Here is a 19,834-nt window from a genome sequence, read left to right as displayed (position 1 = left end):
TAAGGTTGTGACCCCTCTTGTCTTGCTTCTATGGAGGTGAAGCCTACCCATATTGAGGTGGCGTATTTATCTAGGGCTAAGTTTGATGGGACTAGATGTGATGCTACTACCCCCATTTCATTGGCGGTTAAGGTCCCATTGTGCTTTTTCAAGTGGTGTGATGTGGAGGACTGGCTAAGTGAGTTTTTGAGCTCACCCAAGTTGTAGACTTCAAGTTTTCTGGTTGCTTCTTCTAGGATATTTTTGACAAAGAGATTGTCTCCTATAGAGGTGGAGTTCAATCTTGTGATTTTTGAAGTGGAGGTAATCTATATTGAAGGACAAGGTAGCTAGGCTATCATAAGTGATAGCATGAATGCTTGGAAGTCTCTGTTTCCCAACATTGGTGTTGTGATCTTTCCTCCTCTTGCTTCTGTTGAGGTGGATCCCTATGCTATTGTTGGCTATGGACCTTTGGTTATGATGGTGAAAGAAGAACAACCTATCTGTTGCCTGAGGTTGGTTACTGGGTCTCTTGAGGATGTGCTTGTTTCCTCCTTAGTGGTTATTTTCTTCTTGTGACAGTGTGGTTGGTGTTAGTTTTAAAGGGCTCATTTGGGTCCTTTGGTCTTATTTTCTGTTCAAGAATGCAACTAGTATGGAGGCTTGTCCTATGTTGATTTTAGCAATGACTACTCAATGCGTGCTTTCTTTGCCAGATTTACTTGCTCAATTGCCAAGCCTAGGGAACTAAAAGTCCCAAAACTCAATTTATCCCACATTGATGAAGGAAATAAAATGGAGGCATTTATATAGGCAAATTGACCATCAAAACACCTTTCGCATGACAAAACCCAACAGAGATCAGCGTTGATGGTGTATGTTATACAGAAAGGTCATAAAGAAGCCATTGACGGTTTGTCGCATTGAACCTTTGTTTTTGACAAAGATATGCTTCAATTGATTTTTTGTTGATTGTTAGACATGGTTTTGTTAAAATATTGTTTTACAGTGTCTAATGCCTACTATTTGTTCCACATGTCAGCACCCTCTTGATAATTTCTTCAATAAATAAAAAATTATCATAATTGTAATTATATTACAATAAAATTATATCTATATCTTTGTATAATATATTTCTATTTGAATTCTTATATCTTTGATTTGATGATTTCTTTTCCAAATGACTATTTTGTTGCTTGTTGACTGACTTTACTTCGCCTCCTTTCTGTTTTATGCTACCGTTCCATGTTATTCTGGCTCCACGATTGAATTAGTTCTTGTTTGTTGTCCTTGTTGGATGTCTCCCTAAGTCATTTTGATCATTACGTCTCAATCCTCCTTTCTCGCTAACGGCCTTTCCTTCTATTTTTCGTCGATTTAAAGTTCGTTCTGGTTGTCCTAAAGCGTACGTCTCTTCGTGGGATGTGGTCATATTTCTCAGCTTCAAAATGTGGTGCCTTGATGTTTTTGTCGTTTGTTTTTCGTTTTCACATTTTTGTCGTTTCTTTTGTTCATTTGAAGACTGTTTTTGAGATTTGTCGCAGAGTGAAGATTCTCCCTTGCTTTATTGTCGTTTTGTTTTCCTTCCTATATGTAGCCGTCTCTTGGTTCCTTACGCTCAGTCACTGCTTCTGCTTATTTGGGTTATCATATATCTGAACAAAGGTCGTTCTTAATTGATATTAAAAGGTTTTACGCGGCTTTGCAGGCATGACTGAGAGTTTCTTTCTCAGAATCTCCACTATATAATGCTTCACGATTCAATCACATTCACAGTACTTCTCAGGGTTTTCTCAGCTGACATCTTCTTCTTCTTCGGAAAAATGGCAGGCTACATGCGGTTGAGCTTTATTTTTCTTTGTGTTTTTATAAGTTGTTGCAGCGAGCGTGTGGTGGGAGGAGATCCGGATTCCTTGCAAGATTTCTGTGTTGCAGACAAGCAAGGCCCAGGTAAACTCCGATGCACATGGAATTTAGTCTTCTTTTAATATCTTTTTATGTACTAAGAAAATATGAATATGAATATGAACAGTTTTGGTGAACGGCTTCTCTTGCAAGGACTCTAAAATGGTCTCAGCGGAGGACTTCTTCTTCGGAGGTCTCGGAGGAGAAGGGAATACGAACAACGCTGTGGGTTCCAACGTAACTGCGGCTAATGTGAACCAGATAGCGGGCTTAAACCATCTGGGTATATCGATGGTCCGCATTGACTACGCTGTGGGCGGAATCAATCCCCCTCACACCCACCCAAGAGCCACTGAGATCTTGGTTTTACTCAGAGGAGAACTGTTAGTGGGGTTCATCGACACGACGAACAAGTTCCACAGCAAGATGTTGAAGAAGGGAGACGTGTTTGTGTTTCCAAAGGGGTTGCTTCATTTCCAGCAGAATGTGGGGCACAGAAATGCAATGGCCATCGCCGCATTGAGCAGCCAGAATCCAGGAGTTCAGGTGACTGCCAACTCTCTCTTTGCAGCGAATCCTGGCATTCCAGATGGAGTATTGGCCAAGGCCTTCCGCAGCGATAACTCCCTCGTCGATTTCATTCAGGGCAAGTTCGCGTGATATAGCTCCCTATTACCATTCCTTATTTATCATTCCCCATTCTTAATAAATGTTAGAGGTGGCCATGAAAGCTAATGAAATAAGATTGATGATGTTTATTTTTGTTTTGTGTGGCAGAGTCTTATTCAGAAACTCGTATCTGTTATGCAATTATTTGGGGAGTTAAAAGCAATTATGAATCACTTAATACATGGCAACTACACTATGGTTAAAGTAATCTTAAATCAAATAGCATTCAATTTTTATATGGTTAGTACATAATTCTTAAAATTAATACCAAATGAAGGGTTTAATTATGTATGGATGACTTAAACATCACACACTAAGACTCGATTCTTAAATTAAAAGTGTGGTAAAGTGTGTGATGTGTAAGGGTGTAATGCGAATAGTTTTGACATGAAATATCATATATTTAGAAAAAAAATAATCATTTAATTTTTACCCTAAACTAAAAATGGCTACACTAGAGGTTGCTCATACTTTGATATAATTTATTTTCTTCAATGTTTTCATAGTTATAGTCAAACAACAAGTGTTGCTGCAGCTGATTTGTTGTATGTTCAAACATATTGCATTGTCATACATATTATTATATTTTTCTTTTAAAATTTAAATATAAACTCATCACCATCCATCGATATGTCCCATCAGCAAAGTACTTGTCCTCTTTCCAAAAGAAGTTTAAGAAAGAAACTATTTGATAATAGGAGGTTCGAGAGAGAGCATAATTTGGGACGCCATCTTCCTCGTTGGCGCTTTCATGTACAACTAGTATAGAGAAGATGAAAACATTAAGAAGTCATAGTAGATTATCGACAAAATGCTTCAAATATGTGTTATCTCACTAAATGCAATGATTAGGAAAGTTGAAGAAAATAAATTTAGTGAAAAGAATTTAAAAACGCCCTAGCAAGAGCGATTTGTAGGTGCAAAGTTGCATCCATCAAAGCATAATGGATGAAGATTTTTGTAAGTGTGATGATAGATATGTAAGTTATTAAATGAGAAGATTAAATTAATCACAAAAGACAAAATATAGTGACACAACTATTTATCATGGTTCAACAAAACTTTGCCTGCACCCACACTTGAAGCAAGGAATAACTATATTAATGAAATATCTGATACATAACAATACATGACTACACAAGTCATTTATAGAAAGTTCATTGAATACGAAGAGACAAGAGGGAGAAGGAACAATCATGACTATTGGACTTCATATCCCAACAATGTCCCCCATGAAGTCCAACTGGCACAACCATACATCATGGCATCCCTTGCTTCCTATTTCGCACCTCCAAAAGAACAAAGCCTAGAGAAGACCTCAATGTTACCAAACCTTGCTCCAACACACTATGGATGAGTCTTCTCCAAGTTACATTAGAATTATAAATATCTTCTCTATAATGTGGCCTGTGCTTCACATAATTTGCATCATTCTAGTTCCATTCCTTGTTGAGTAGTGAGTGAGAATTATAAAGGTTGTTGAGACTCCTCTATTAATAGAATTAAAAATCACATTGATTAAAGAAATTGAATTCCCTAAATCATGAACATAAGTGTCGATTATTTGCTTCCTCTCGTGACTTTCTCTTGAGCCACCCAAGTCCATAGGTATTAAACCATCTTGTATATTTTCTTTTATGAAGCTAAGATCAACGTGAGTTACATCTTCTCCTTCATTAGTTGTCCTTTCATCTTCTTGCTCAACAAGCTTTTTGTCTAATCCTTTACATTCTTGCACAGAGAAAACTGAAGTTAATGCATTCCATTTTGCTTCTACTACTACAATCTACAATAGTAAATCATCAAAGTCCTTATTTTTTGACATTTCAAAGGCATCTAGATTATGCATAGCCTTGAGCTCCTAGCTCTCTCCAACCTCCGTGAGCTTTATAATCCATGTGCTCCTTAGGTCTTTAGCTGCTAGGCACCCAGAACCCTTTTGTGATTTATTTTTACAAAGTGGAAACTTATCTATGAGAAAGTCATATATTTTTGCAAGAAAAAGGGTCCTCTATCAAGTAAACCTCAACTTCCTCATCTTCATCCTGAAATGCTTCAACATCCTCCTCTTCACTCCAATCCAAATTTTTAAGAAATTGTTCAATAATAAAATCAGCATCATCATCTTCTTCCTCCTTCTCTTCTCAATACAAACTAGCTCTAATACCAATTATAACTTATTAAATTAGAAAATTAAATTAATGAAAGAAGACAATATATATTGACATAACTATTTATCATGGTTCAGAAAAACTTTGCCTACGTCCACACTCGAAGTAGGGAACAATTATACTAATGAAATATGTAATACAATACAATAGATGACTACACAAGTCATTCATAGAAAGTTCATTGAATACAAAGAGATAAGAGGGAGAAGGAATAGGTGTGATCATTGGACTTCATATCCCAACAAGATATGCAATTAGGTAGCGAACCCAAATGGTTTGTCAAAATACCTTAAAGAAATACATTCTTATCACATCATATACACAAAACAAAACTGTTGAAACATTTAAAAAAAATCCAAGCATATAAAATGGTAAGTGAAGGGAAAATAAAACAATCTCTATAGAAAATGGATTTATTGAAAACCTTTAGAAACTATTTAAAGCATATGTAATTGGAGAAGTAAAGAAACACCATATGAATTTTCCATGAATTTCTTCTTTATCTATGGTAGCAAGAGGATTTTGAAACTTTTTTTTGGCTTCCTTTAAAACATAATAATTAAGAAATTCTGCAGATGTAATAGTTGGAAATGTTGATAGAAAAGTGTGCAAAATGTGGGCTCGCAGAGTATATAATGGAATGGTTAAAAAAATTCCTCGAAGAAAATGTATGTGAACAATTTTCCAAAATGTCTAAAAAATTAGGATATGAAGCACCTCACAGAATTCACAATGGACATATAGTGTCTTAAGAGTATACCTTTCAAGGTGACATCGAAAGATAAGAAATAAACTTATTGCAGAATGTGTACAAAATGAATTTCTCCTCCAAACCTATTATGACTATCTTGAGGACACCTAAAACCTTATTATTGAGGCACCTTTTAGGCCTATGGTAGTTGTGTAGGGATGCTTTTTGGTGCTTACATATCATATATGATTATAAGTGTAAGAACTGTCGTTGCAAAACCAATGACACATCAACAAATCTCCATTAAATGTGGAAAGTCTCCCTTGGTCAAGGTCATTGAACAACTAACATTAGTTTAAATAATTTTCATTAAAATGAATGAACTATCCATTGGGCAAGGTCATTGACCAGTCAACATTAGTTTAAATAATTTTCATTAAAATTAATGAACTACTTACTATAGTTACCAGATACCAAAATACTGAGATGGTTTGAATAGGATGACCAAGTTGTTATGAGCTCCAAAAACCTACTCAGGAACATAAGGTGAAAATATGTAGGAGTGCTTTACTACCCTACCATGAAGCTATTAAACTTCCTAAGAATCTTTCTTGACATGAAAGATACCCAGCCCGACATCAAGGAAGTCTAAACAAGAAACTAAGAGGAGAGTAATGGAATCATGTGGTAACAAGGAAATATATTCCAAAAACATTCACAACCTCTTAGACATTCATAAAGCCACAACTAGGTCAACTTCCTATTTAACTTAATTAGACGATTTTTTTAACCCTTCTTTCTAACTCACATCATAACCATGTGAAACATGTAAGATAAACACTACAAACCATTTCAGTTGAGACTTTTAAAATTGATTTGAGTTTCTCTATCCACACATAGGCATTTCATAATTATTTTCAAGAAAGATACTCCTTCCTTTAGAAAAATTAACACAATCAACATTCCATGTAATAAAAGAATGGATTCTCAACAATTGAAGTAAAATTCTAGTTCATTATTGAATTACACAATCTAACATATATGTACATAGCTATACTAATAAACCATTAAATCCACTAATGTATGTAAGACCTCTATGCTTGATAGTTTGAAGTTTGTTCACACACTAACAACATCTTTGCTGGTGCTTAAATCATTCACTCATATATAATGCTAGATAACCTAATATTTTTATACAATGCATTGAAGTTGTCAACACACAAAAAAGGAAGAGACACCCACTATACTTTTTTCAACATAGAATACTTTTCTCAAATGCCTACACAAGTTAAGCGAAGATTCCCCAATTCAGGTAGCTAAAACATTAAGTAGTCTAGCTATCCATGCTAGAAACATAATCTATAATACATAACCAAGGTTTATGTTCCTTCTAACATGGACCCATAAAAAATACACCTACATAATAGTTAGACTTCTAGCAAACTTAGAGTTCCTAAGAATTCTAAAATAGTTTGACAGGCACAGTGACTATGTCAACATAGGGTTAGACGGTTTCAAAACCCATTATGCCTCTATGAAGAAAAATGTTTAGATTGTACATTAAGTTTAATGTCAGGTATCCAATCTAATTTTTCCATGTTTATATAGTTTTGTAGAGTCTCTTATTTTTCAACCAAGAACAAGTCAATAATATGCCCATCTTATCATATTTTCATTCTATAACTTTGAGAATTTCACAATGTTCATTAGATCACATTTGTCTTTCTATGTATGGATTCGGTCAAACATTGAGCTCTTGCCATAATACCGATTTTAGACCCCATGTTTACTTATCCTTCCATTTCCTCCCACCCTCCATCTTTTTCTCAACCAAACATCTCAACTGATATAAAAATAAAGCAAAACATAGTTGCCAACTCCTCTAGTCTCAGTAATTATTCATTATATTTATTAACCATTTCTTAATAAAATTTAACTAAATGTACATAAGCCAATGAGTCAATCACCTTAATACATATCATCTCTAGCTAATCTCCTTGAATGTTTAGCCTAGAGGCAAAATGCTAGCACAAATGCTTAAAGATTTGCCTTTAAAACCCATCTTTTAAATCTGAGTAATTAATTCTCTATACTAACATCTAGACTATTACAAATGAAAAATAATAATAATGCTTCAATTGTGACTATTAATTATTGGTAGTTGGATACCTATTATTTTTGACCCAGAAATTACAGTAGGATTTATGGGTCACTTGGACAATTGTTTGTCGTTACCTAAAAATAACAACATTAGTTATGGGTAGTTTGGACAATTGTTTGTCCACTTGCCAAGAATTAGTAAATGGTTTTTATTTAGTGATTTCCTTTTTGGGCACCTTGCAACCAATTCTATTATTGGATGGTGAATTGTCTTATTCTCAATCATTGGTTTGATTTAATCTCGGTCGTTGGTTTTCTAATAGAGTAGTATAAAAAGGGTTCATTGGGTCATTCAGAAAGAATTTTTTTTGTAGAAGCATTTGCAGTGATAGAAAATTGTCTTGCAGTGTTAGGAAGGGTGTAGTGTTAGCATGGGAATAGTAGTGGGAGAAATTAGGAGGTTGTCAGAGTTCTGCAAGTGAGAGGTAAGAAATTTTGTATCTCTTGATTTGCTGAAGTTTAATATAATTCCTCATCTGTAGAACTAGTTTTCCCTTAGGGGTTTTTCTAGGGACAATTTGTTTTAAAATATTGTGTTCATTGTGTTGTGAATTTCTTTCCCTATTTTTATTGGTGAAGTTGTAGTTGTGTTATTTTTTGATATTAGTTGGGAATTTATTTCTAGTAGTTTAATAATCATTTATGATAGGAGATTAATAATTAGTGATTGCAACAATGTTAATTTTCACATGGTATCAGAGCATTATTGAGGGTAGAAGAGTTTTTCCCTAGGAAAGAAATTGTGATCTCTTTAGATTTATTATTTCTTTAATCCCTTGAGCTGGCTTCAACTAGTTTGAGAGATCAAGATAGATTGGATGGTGCCTTGAATTTTGGTGTCTAGAAGGCCATAATTTCTTTATTGTTGGAAGAGAATGGTATCAAGGATTATGCTACTAGTGTTGTACCTGTACCAACAAATGCACCACAACTTGCAACATATAAGGATGATGCCAAGATGAGGAGGATACCATCAGGGATCATATTGTTCCACATATCTCAAAGCTAGATAATACAAATAAGATGTGGGATGCCATTCTGAATCTGTACTAGAATGCTACCACCAATAGGAAGATGATTCTTAGAGATAAGCTAAAGAATACCCTGATGAACCAAGGAGAAAATGTTACAAGTTACCTCACCAGGATTAGACTTGTCGAGGATGAGTTTCTAGCTATTGGAGATAGTCCTAGTGACGACACACTAGTGAGAATAGCCCTAAATGGGTTTACTAAACAATGGAGTGTCTTTGTTCAAGTTGTTAGTGGACGAGATACTTTACCGAGTTGGGATCAACTATTGATTGATTTCACTTAGGAGCAGTTTAGACTAAGTCTTTTCAATGGGGCCAACAAGAGTAAGAAAAATGAGGTGGAATAGGAGAAAGTTTCCTTAGTAGGGAAAGGGAAAGCAAAGAAGGGATCTAGTAAAGGATCAAATTCACAAAGTGAGAAGAAGAAGAAGGATCTTTCTAAAGTCAAGTGCTTTTGATGTCACAAGTTTGGCCACTTTGTCAGTGATTGCTCAGAGAGGAAGAAGGGTAAGAAGTAGGTGGTAGCTTCAACAAGTGCGAAAGAACTCTCTAGTAGAATAGAAGATGAGTTTGTACTCATAGCTTGTATGGTTAGCTCAACCTCATAGTGTGTTTGGTATATAGATAGTGGGGTGTCATTTTATATGACAAGAGTTATAGAGTACTTCTCTAGTTAAAAGGAGGAGGACACCAACATCTAGATATCTATGGGAAACTTTTCCAAAATCAACCCAGTTGGGAAAGGTACTATTCAATTTCAGAGGGAGAATGGAAAGATAATTACACTTCATGATGTGTTGCACATGCTAGGCTTAGGTATGAATTTAATTTATGTATCTGTTCTTTAGGATAAGGGGTATAATGTACTCTTTAGAGGGACAAATGTGTTTATTAAGCACAAGAATTGGAAATCACCGATAACTATTGGAGCTAGGAGTGGTCACCTTTATAGGTTACAGTTTGATACTCCTAAGGCACTCATGAACAATAGTAATCCTAGAGATGTTAGACAGCTATGGCATAGGAGGATGGGCCATATTCATCATGGAGCACTTAATTTTCTTTGAGAGATGGTGATAGGTGTGCCAGAGGTGAGCATAGAGCATGATGATGTATGTAAGGGATGTGTGTTGGGGAAGTTTGTAAAATCATCATTTCCAAGGAGTGGCCCTAGATTTGAGTGTGATCTTGATCTAGTACATATAGATGTTTGTGGACTGATGTCGATGAAATCTCTCAAAGGATATGAGCAGTATGTTACTTTTATTGATGATTTCTCTAGGAAGGCTTGGATATACTTCTTGAAGACCAAGGATGAGGTTTTTAGTCGATTCCAAGAGTTCAAGGCTCTTGTGGAGAATTTGATAGGAAGGAAGATAAAGGTTCTTTAGTCAGACAATGGAGGCGGGTACAAAGGCAATATCTTCTAGGAGTTATGTATCAGAGAAGGAATCAAGAGAGAGTGGATTGTTCCTTACAATCCACAATAGAATGGAGTTGCTGAGAGGAAGAACCATTGTATATCGGAGGTAGCAAGGGCTATGCTACATGACCAGGATATGCCCCATTACTTATGAGAAAAGGCATGTAGTACAATAGTCTACATTTAGAATAGAGTTCCACACAAGGTGCTAGGGAAGATGACACCAAAGGAGGCTTTCATAGGGAAGAAGCTAGATGTTAGCCACTTAAGGACATTTAAGAGTTTGGCATATTGTCATATTCCTAGAGATACACATACAAAGTTAGATTAGATTGTAGAGAGGGGGTACTTTTTTGGGTACAATGAGACCTCAAAGGCATATAAGATTTTCATTCCAGGGACTAAAAGAATTATTATCAGACGTGATGTCAAGTTCATGGAGGACAAGGCATTCAAGAGATCTAGAGATTTGCCTACAAATGATCAAAGTGTGCGGCCAACAGAAGCTCCAACGCCAAACCAAGGGTAGCAAAGCCCAAGTATAATTACTAGTACAAGTGTAGGCTTAGGTTGTTAAGATTCATAGAGTATAGAGCATTAGGTCTAATAGGAAATGCATCTAGAGGATTTAGAGGTTGACATTTCATCCTCTACAGTTGGTAGCAGGAACCATGAGGTTCTAAATAGAAAAAGGGATACTCAGGAGTATTTGGGAGCTCTTAGGAAGAGTACTAGATAGTAGAGACAACTAGCCAAGTTCAATGACTATGTGGCATTAGTTAGTCAGTTGGTAGATAGTGAGCCTTCTAGCTATCAAGAGGCTATAGAGAATTAGGTATGACAGGATGCTATGGTTGAGGAGCATTCCTCAATAATGTAGAATGATGTGTGGGAGGTAGTTCCTAGACAAATAGATAGAGTATTAGTTGGATCAAACTAGATCTATAAGATAAAGTACAATGAAGATGGTAGCATCGAGGGGTTCTCTTAGAAGGAGGGATCAGGAGTTGTATCTTGGTTCAATAGGAAGTAGAAGTCCGTGGCTTTGAGTTTAGTAGAAGTAGAATACATAGCTGCTAGCATGGAAACATGTGAAACTATATGGCTTTGGAAGTTGTTAGTAGCCTTGTTTGGTCAGAAGGTTGAGACTACTGTGATATATTGTGATAATTAGAGTTGCATCAAGTTGTTTGAGAATCCAGTGTCTCATGATAGTTCTAAACATATAGATATCAGGTATCACTTTATCAGGGATTGTGTACAACAAGGTATTGTTCAGCTACAATACATACCTATAGAAGAGTAGGTAGCAGACATTCTGAAGAAGGCTTTGGGGAGGGCCAAAATTATCTTCTTCAGAGATAATATGGGTGTCATGTAGAACAACTTCTTTGCTAAGAGGGAGTGTTAATTATTGGTAGTTGGATAGCTATTATTTCTAACCTAGAAATAGCAGTAGTATTTATGGGTAGCTTGGACAACTGTTCGTCCTTACTTGAAAATAGTAGCATTAGTTATGGGTAGTTCGAACAAATATTTTTCCACTTGCCAAGAATTAGTAAATGGTTGTTATGCAAGGATAATTATTTACTAATTTAGTTATTTCCTTTTTGGGCACCTTGCAACCAATTCTATTATTGGCTACTGAGTTGTCTTAATCATAGTTGTTGGTTTGATTTAATCTCAGTCATTGGTTTTCTAATAGAGTAATATAAAAAGGGGTCATTGGGTTATTTGGAAAGAAATTTTTTTGCAGAAGCATTTGCTGTGATAGAAAATTGTCTTGCAGTGTTAGCAAGGGCGCAATGTTAGTGTGGGAATAGTAGTGGGGAATATCAACGGGAGAAATTAGGAGGCTATCAGAGTTCTGCTAGTGAGAGGCAAAGAATTTTGTATATCTTGATTTTTTGAAGTTTAATATAATTCCTCATCTATCGAACTAGTTTTCCCTTAGGGTTTTTTCCAAGGACAATTTGTTTGAAAATATTGTGTTCATTGTGTTGTGAATTTCTTTCCATATTTTTATTGGTGAAGTTGTAGTTGTGTTATTTTTTGATATTAGTTGGGAATTTATTTCCAACAATTTAATAATTGTTTATGATAGGAGATTTGATAATCAATGACTACAATAGTGTTAATTTTTATAGTGACATTTAAGATTTATTTGGAAATCATGCCTCGTCTCCAATGTCTAATCCAACATCCACTCAAACCCCCAATAGTGAGAAGAAAAATTCCTTCTCTATTCAAATCAATGTCCATGAAAATATGGTGTTTATGGATGGTTTGAGAGTCTATGTGATAAAATATTCAACTATGAAACTCAACTTACAAGTAGCCTCCGACCGTGTAGAGATCTAGTAGCTTGGCAATATTATCTCATTGCATAAATAACGTAGGTTCAAATCTTGATGAACACATATTCAAATTTAATGTTTATGCTTATGCACTTGATGCCATTTAACAAATGTAAAGTCAAGACAATTGTACTATCATTTAACTAAACATTATTAAAAATATCACCAAACTATTAAAAAAATACTGTACCTCTTCCTGACATCCAAAATTTTATAATAACAATATCTCTTTATAAATGTGAGAAACAAGAAAAAATATAGAAATCTCCATTTTGAATGCATGTTACAATAATAGCCTAGCAGTTATTCCCTCTACTTTTTCTAGCCTTACAATTTGTAACATGTATCCATCGTACATTCATGCAGACAAATATCAAGTCCTAAAAATGTAAACCAAAGACATAGTAGCATCATATATCATAACAACCATATGTCACCAAACAAATAAAATATATTTTATAAAAAAAACAAAAAAATGAGCAAACACAATCTCAAAAATCCACTTAAAGCAATTGTGTATTACAAACACAATACTAGGACATATTTTGTTGTCAACATGAAACAGGAGTTTCATTGACATGGTTGCACTTCTTTAGAATATTTTTCAATTGGTCTTACTCAAGATGGTGACATTTATAAGGAAAGTGACCATCCTCTTATGAATTGTGGAAAACAATGGGGTGGGTTGTAAAAATATAGATTGCGATCCTATATCCTCCAGCTAGCTCCCTACTCTCCATTTCTGCCCTTTTCTCCAAGATTCATAACTATTTTATTATAATCCATTTAGTTTTTAAATCCTCTTTTCCCATGTAACTAACCTCACCATTATTTACCTAGTGGCTTATCTAATATTCCAATTTACTTTTAATTATATCCACTTGTAATTTATGTGGAAGAAATCTAGCAGGTTGTGACAATAGGTTTGACAATTTTTATGACAATGTTGTATTTCATTGGATTTTAAGAAAATACAACTTATATTCTAATAAACATCTATGTAAAAGTTTAGGAGTATGGTTGAGTAATTGAAGGTGTTGAGTGCCAATTTTTTTGTGAAAATGATTGATGATGATAAATGAAATAATCTACAAACAACTATGTTGTGAACCTGATATTATGAAGAGAGGAGATTATAGATTTTTGTCAAGAGTTGTAGTCACAATAACTGTGTTAGATGCATATATAAAGTATGCGATTAAAACAAAAGAATGCTAACTTTTTAAAAAGAAATATTCAAAGAAGGCATCATCTCAAGAGATAATAACATTGGATTGGTTTTGTAAAATGCCTCATAGCACCTTCTCATTTCGTATAAATTCAAAGCATTCTACCACTATCAAGCCTAAAATTGGAACTTGTGTACATAGCTTCAATGGCACAATTGTAACATGTACCATATTTCAAGTAGTCAATTCCGTGCCTATTCATCAAAAAAATATTAGCATTTTAGTTGTAAGGGTTATGAGTAAAGACCAAGCTTGATTTTTCACTTCTAATAACAACTTCATATTAATCTGATCTAAGAATGTTGCATTTTTTTTCAAGGACATTGTTGATTTTTCTAAATTACAATATAATGCAATTAGTATATCATAAAATCATATAAATACCATAAGATTTTCTACAAAAAATCTAGTTTTAATCCATCTTTGATTGGAGAGGATACAAAATTTGTATACAATGTAGGCAAGTACACTTGTATAAAAGTCATGATGTCATGTTTAGAACAATATGCAAGATGTGACAGTGTAGCATAGTGACATAGCTCGAGAATCCAAGGGTACCCCTATTGGAGGTGATCTGAATCCTTACAAATAACCACATAGCTGAAACACAAGAACAATGCAAGATGCGATACCAATTCTCAACACTTTAGTCAAAAAATAACTGTTTACATGCAATGTGCTTGGTTGTAAGGCCTTCTAGGTTAGGGCCAAATATAATAGAAATTACAAAAATAATTATGCAAGATCCCTCAAGATCCAACTCAATCCTAATCCTAGCTAGTCCATATCCACACTTTGGTAGAAAACCCCAAGGAAGATATCAACTTGTGCTAGCAAGCCCACCAAGAAATCTCTTGGTTTACCAAGCCTTAGCTACTAGCCCTTCTCAAAATTTTCTCCAACACTTCATCCTCTTCTACAAGTTGGATGACTCTCTACAATTTATCCTTAAGACTCTACAAAACACCCCTATTTATACCCAATTAAGCCACAAGTCATTACTAGCCCATTACAAATTAAAATAAACCATTACATTAAATTCCCATGCAACCCACAAGTCAATTGCAACACAAATTAAATACCTATACACAAATTAAATGCCAAAAGTTGGCTCACATAGAACTCATTTACCATAGAGACCAAAATGAAATCGAGTGTTAGAAAAATCACCACCGAGCATCAATAGTCCACCAAGCATAACCAAGCTCCATCAAACACTGATCCAACTCGAGAAACACTAATGCTAAGTCCCATTGTAAACCTAGCTTACAATATCTATCAAGTGCCTGAAGCATCGCCAAACGCCTCCATTAAATGAGTCACTTGGTTAACACAACAACCATGAATAGCTTAGAATCAACCGAGCACCACCTCTTCACTAACCAAGTTCTCCAATTCCAAAGCCAGAATACCCCAACATGCAGGGTTTCCAACCAACCAACATTGCTCCTACATTAAATACCCTAGGTTCAAAAAGATATTCTTAATAGTAGGAAGAACATATTCTAGGATTTGGCACATAAATCCCAAATTAGGTCTTCACATACATATCCTCCAAGTCCTCAACTTGTACAATGTTTCCGTTGATCTTCTTCTACTTCTTCACATCCATCCTTGGTGTTCCATAAGTCTACCTTCCACACTAATAACTAACCCTCTTAGAATCCTTCATCTAAACTCGGTTGTCAATAATCATGTTCCTTTTATCGAGATCTTCCTTCTGCAAATGAATTAGGGAATGCTTCCTGCCACCTTTCTCAATTAAAAACACATTCTTGACACAATCATGTACAACCCTTCAATCATACTGCCAAGGTCTTCCAACAAAAATATGACAACTGTTCATGTCCACAATATCACACAACCCAAATATTGTTCTATTTTTTGTGAAGCCATCCCGCTACAATGAATGCATATAGATGGGAAGTTTTACCCTAGGCATGGTCCCATTTTCATTTCCCACTCTTCAAAAAACTTGACATCATACCCAATTTATGAAGTCCCTTAAGAATCCCCTAAGTGCATAAAAGTGAAATTCATAAAAGTGATGAAATTTGATAGACCATTTCTCATAATCTATGACAATTATAATGTATCCACAATTTGTATTCAAAGTTATCCTATAGGTCAAATGATTAACCTTGTATTCTAGAAAATATTCATAATTTGTATACAAAAAAATACTTTAAAACATCAATAATCCATGTTGTTTTTGTAAGGAAACATATATTTTTGTCAATGCCAGAATCATCAGATGCATTGAAGAGAAAGCTACAATGTAATAAAAATATCATTTTTTTGTTATGGGGACAAACTACCACCAAAACCATGTTTAGTTGGGTGGATTTATCCTAGGTATGGTCTTATTTTGGCTCCCCACTCTCTTAAACACTTGATGCTATACATTCCAATAGGTCAAATGATAAACCTTGTATTCTAGAGAATATTCATAATTTGTATACAAAAAAATACTTTAAAACATCAAGAATCCATGTTTTTTTTGTCAATGCCAAAATCATAAGATCCATTCAAGAGAAAGCTACAATGTAATAAAAATATCATTTATAAATTATTATGGGCACAAAATACCACCAAAACCATGTTTAGTTGGGTGGATTTATCCTAAGTATGGTCTTATTTGGGCTCCCCACTCTCTTAAACACTTGATGCTATACATTATGATGATGTCCCTTAAGTCCCCTAAGTCCAAAAACTTGCAAAACTTTGATGGACTATATGTCCCAGTCCATGGAACCTCCAAATTCCCCATTTGAATTTATAGGATTGTGAGAGGCCCTTCTACAATTATGTATTTACTAATTTAAAAAATCCTTGTGTTTATTTGTAGGGAAACAATATTTATCTTGATGTTAAAGTTGTCAAATGAATTCAATACATACAAGGTAGCCAAAATATCACTCTATTTATCGTGGGGCCAAATTGACACCACAAATATGTCTAGTTGGGAAAATTTAATCTAGGAATGGTCTCATTTTTGGTACCAAATATTCAAGAAACTTTATGCCATTTCCTATTGATGACTTCCCTTAAGCTCCCTAAGTTTATAAAAGTGACAAACTTTGTTTTAAGCCATTTCTCCTAATCTACGACACTTGTGATGTATATAATATTTGAATTTGAAGGCATCCTATAGGTCAAATGATATTTTTTTAAATAAATAATAGCTATAATTTCTATACAAAATCATCTTATAGGAAAAAGACAAGGAATTTTATATCCTAAAAGGTAAAATTAATAATTCCATCAGTTATATTGAGTTTATCTTCAGTATGAAACACCTAGTCTATCCTATGAGAAATGGTTAAAGAAAATGAGATAAAGAAAAGCACATGGAAATTTAAGATCATATTTAAGTACCATGATAAAGTAAAAAATCAACTAGATCACTTTTTTCACAAAAATATGAATAGGTGTATTAGTTGTATTGCCATAATAAATGAAGAAAATACTCTTACAAAAGGTGGGTGTGGGAATAAACCATTTTTACATAGAATGCAAAGTTTATTTCATTAAACATGATATGTTAAGAAAAATATAGGGGAAGAAACACTTTAAAAAAAAAGAATGCAAAGTTTCTTATGTGAATGTATTGGTAACCAATTGAAGTAAAAAAGCATCATAAAGTACTATCATAAAGCAAAAATTTTAATTTGAAGTAAGGAAAAAAATAGAAAGTATGCAACCTTGAACACATACATCTCCATATTAGAAATTGAAAACATAGGAAGAGGTTGGAACATATATTAAAATGTCAATCATTATTGTTGGGACAACCGTAGGGCTTCAAAATTTAAAAGTGACCAATTTGAAAAGTGGGCCAACCCTTATATCCAAAGCTACTAAGAAGATACATAAATCTTTAAGCCATGATGTTTTAATATTTATATTTTCAATTTTGACATTTTCTTTGACAATGAGAATGGAGGGAGTAGATACCTTGCATTTTGATCTTATATTGTCATCTCCAAATTTTTATTAATAATTTAAACTTTAAAACCCACACACTCTAGAAACTTCCTATCCATGATAATGAACTCCTCAAAAGACTTTTCATTGTTCAAGTCTAGTGTAGGGTTATCTCCCATTAACTTCTTCGTAAACCCTAACTGTACCACTTGTAGAGAAAAATCTTTATCATAAAATAATATTGACCTTTCTTATAAAAATATTAAAGTTCCAAATACAACATTATGCTTTAAATGAATCTTCTAGTATTCCCAACTTATATGTGCTATGCCAAGATAGTAGGAATTTTTAGATTCACATCCATGCAATACTTGAAAGGAATTTCATAGGAGAAATACATCAATCAAAAAGAAAACAAAGACCACTTCTCATGCATCCTTAATTGAATAGTGTGTATGATGTGATAAAATCACATCAACTATTGAAACAATAAATTTTTCATAATTAATTTAAAAGATATACTTAGAAATGGTGAAAATGAATAAATTAAAAAATCCTAATTTGTGACCGCAAGACTATAATTGACCATGTTCATCTTTTCTCTCTTTTGAAATAAGAAAATTGAGTACAAGTTTCATATACTATACACTTGGTATTGGTAAATGATTTTGATAGTTCACATTGGGTTTACTTGGTCTAGGATACTATTTAACATTGTGAATAAAACCCCATAAAAGCTTTACTTAGATTTGGATTCTACAAGGTACTAGAAATTGGAAATGAATGGTTGAAACTTTCCTATTTGATTTGATAATCAGGCATTAAGATTTATTGACTATGTATAATTTTCATATTAAATATGATGAGGACATGATTGCCCTATTATTGGCTATCAAATTTAGATTTGAGGTTTTAGAATAATTTACTAAATAATTAGATATTTTAATTATTTTGATTGCCAAGGAAATGTTAAAGGGAAAATTCTATTTAATAAAATAAGTATAATTAATTTAATTGATTAGGGTTGAGATGACGAATCCAGTTTAGATGGAATTTGGATGATGTCAAAAGTAGTGATGTTGTACACATCATTAAAATATTGACAGTTTTATGTGTCAATGTTCTTTACCTTTTTGAGTTTGCCTCACATTAAAAAGAGGAGGCGTCATCATTTTGAAATCAATAAAACATATGATCATAATGAAGTTGCAACAAGCCCTAGTGATTTTGCTGGAATGAAAGTAAGGAAATGGGTTATTAATGTACTCTAAAGATAGAAAGTAGGTTGACAATACTAGAACAATCTATTAAATATAGAATGAAGTTGAAAGATACAAGAAATGTTGTTTGATTAGGCACAAAGAGATGAGAAGATGGTTATATACAAGGAAATCAGAATGGATAAATATGAAGAAATAATGTTAGTAAAGGGAATGATACATTTGAATAATTATGCAAAGGGATATGACTTTTGTGCATCAAAAAAAAGGATAACACAAAATAATGTTGTTAGATGAATGAGGGTGATTGATGGAAGTGAGTATGTGGGAATCATGAAGGAGATTTCAAATTCTTTGAAAAGACTTCTTACTATAGCACCTAATGTATGTCCAATAATATAACAACTTCTAATGATAGCATGCCAAAGTGTATGAAAGATGGATATCAAATCAATAATATAGCCTAAGATACTATGATGTAAAAGATTGCAATGATGTTTATCTTGAAGCATTTCAATGATCTCATGAAGAAGCAAGCATGCATACATAAGCCATATAAATAATAAATAATAGACAAATAAAACCTTTTCCATGTCAAATTGAAATCCAACAGCTGATTTGAAACTTTAAAATAAATTATGTTAAACTCCTAATTTGATAATAGGAACCATTCAAAATTGCTTTCAAACCATCTCATGTCTACTCTTGCCTTCCCCATAGTGACTTTACTGGATTGCCCACGTGTCTTTGTTGAACATGTACTCTGTATGTCCAATTCATTTTGGTTAATATGTTTGTCCAATTGTCGTTTGTTTGGTTCTTTATTTGACATGGTGCCTCTTTCTGAAATGGGTGCTTTTGAAAACGTATTGTTTACGGATAAGTCTCTTTGCAGGGAACCCATGCTATGCAATTTATGCCTTTTGTCGTTTGTTTTTGCTGTCTTACGTTCGTTCGGCGCCTGATGACGAGGTTTGGAACGATAGGTTGAATGAGTTATCCAGTACTCATATTAAAAGGTTGTACGCGGCATTGCAGGCATTACTTTGAATTTCTCGCTCAAAATC

General features: G+C 33.9%; 1 pseudogene; it reads left to right on the top strand.

Moving 5' to 3' along the window:
* The first annotated feature begins 1,805 nt into the window (after positions 1–1,805).
* Positions 1,806–19,817, top strand: LOC149555710 (putative germin-like protein 2-1; annotated as a pseudogene).
* The last annotated feature ends 17 nt before the right edge of the window (positions 19,818–19,834 follow it).

The sequence above is a fragment of the Cupressus sempervirens genome, chromosome 5 (genome assembly GCF_028749045.1).
Source record: "Cupressus sempervirens isolate cs-2001-9-10 chromosome 5, ASM2874904v1, whole genome shotgun sequence".
NCBI lineage: Eukaryota > Viridiplantae > Streptophyta > Pinopsida > Cupressales > Cupressaceae > Cupressus > Cupressus sempervirens.
This window is presented reverse-complemented; position numbering and strand designations above follow the sequence as displayed.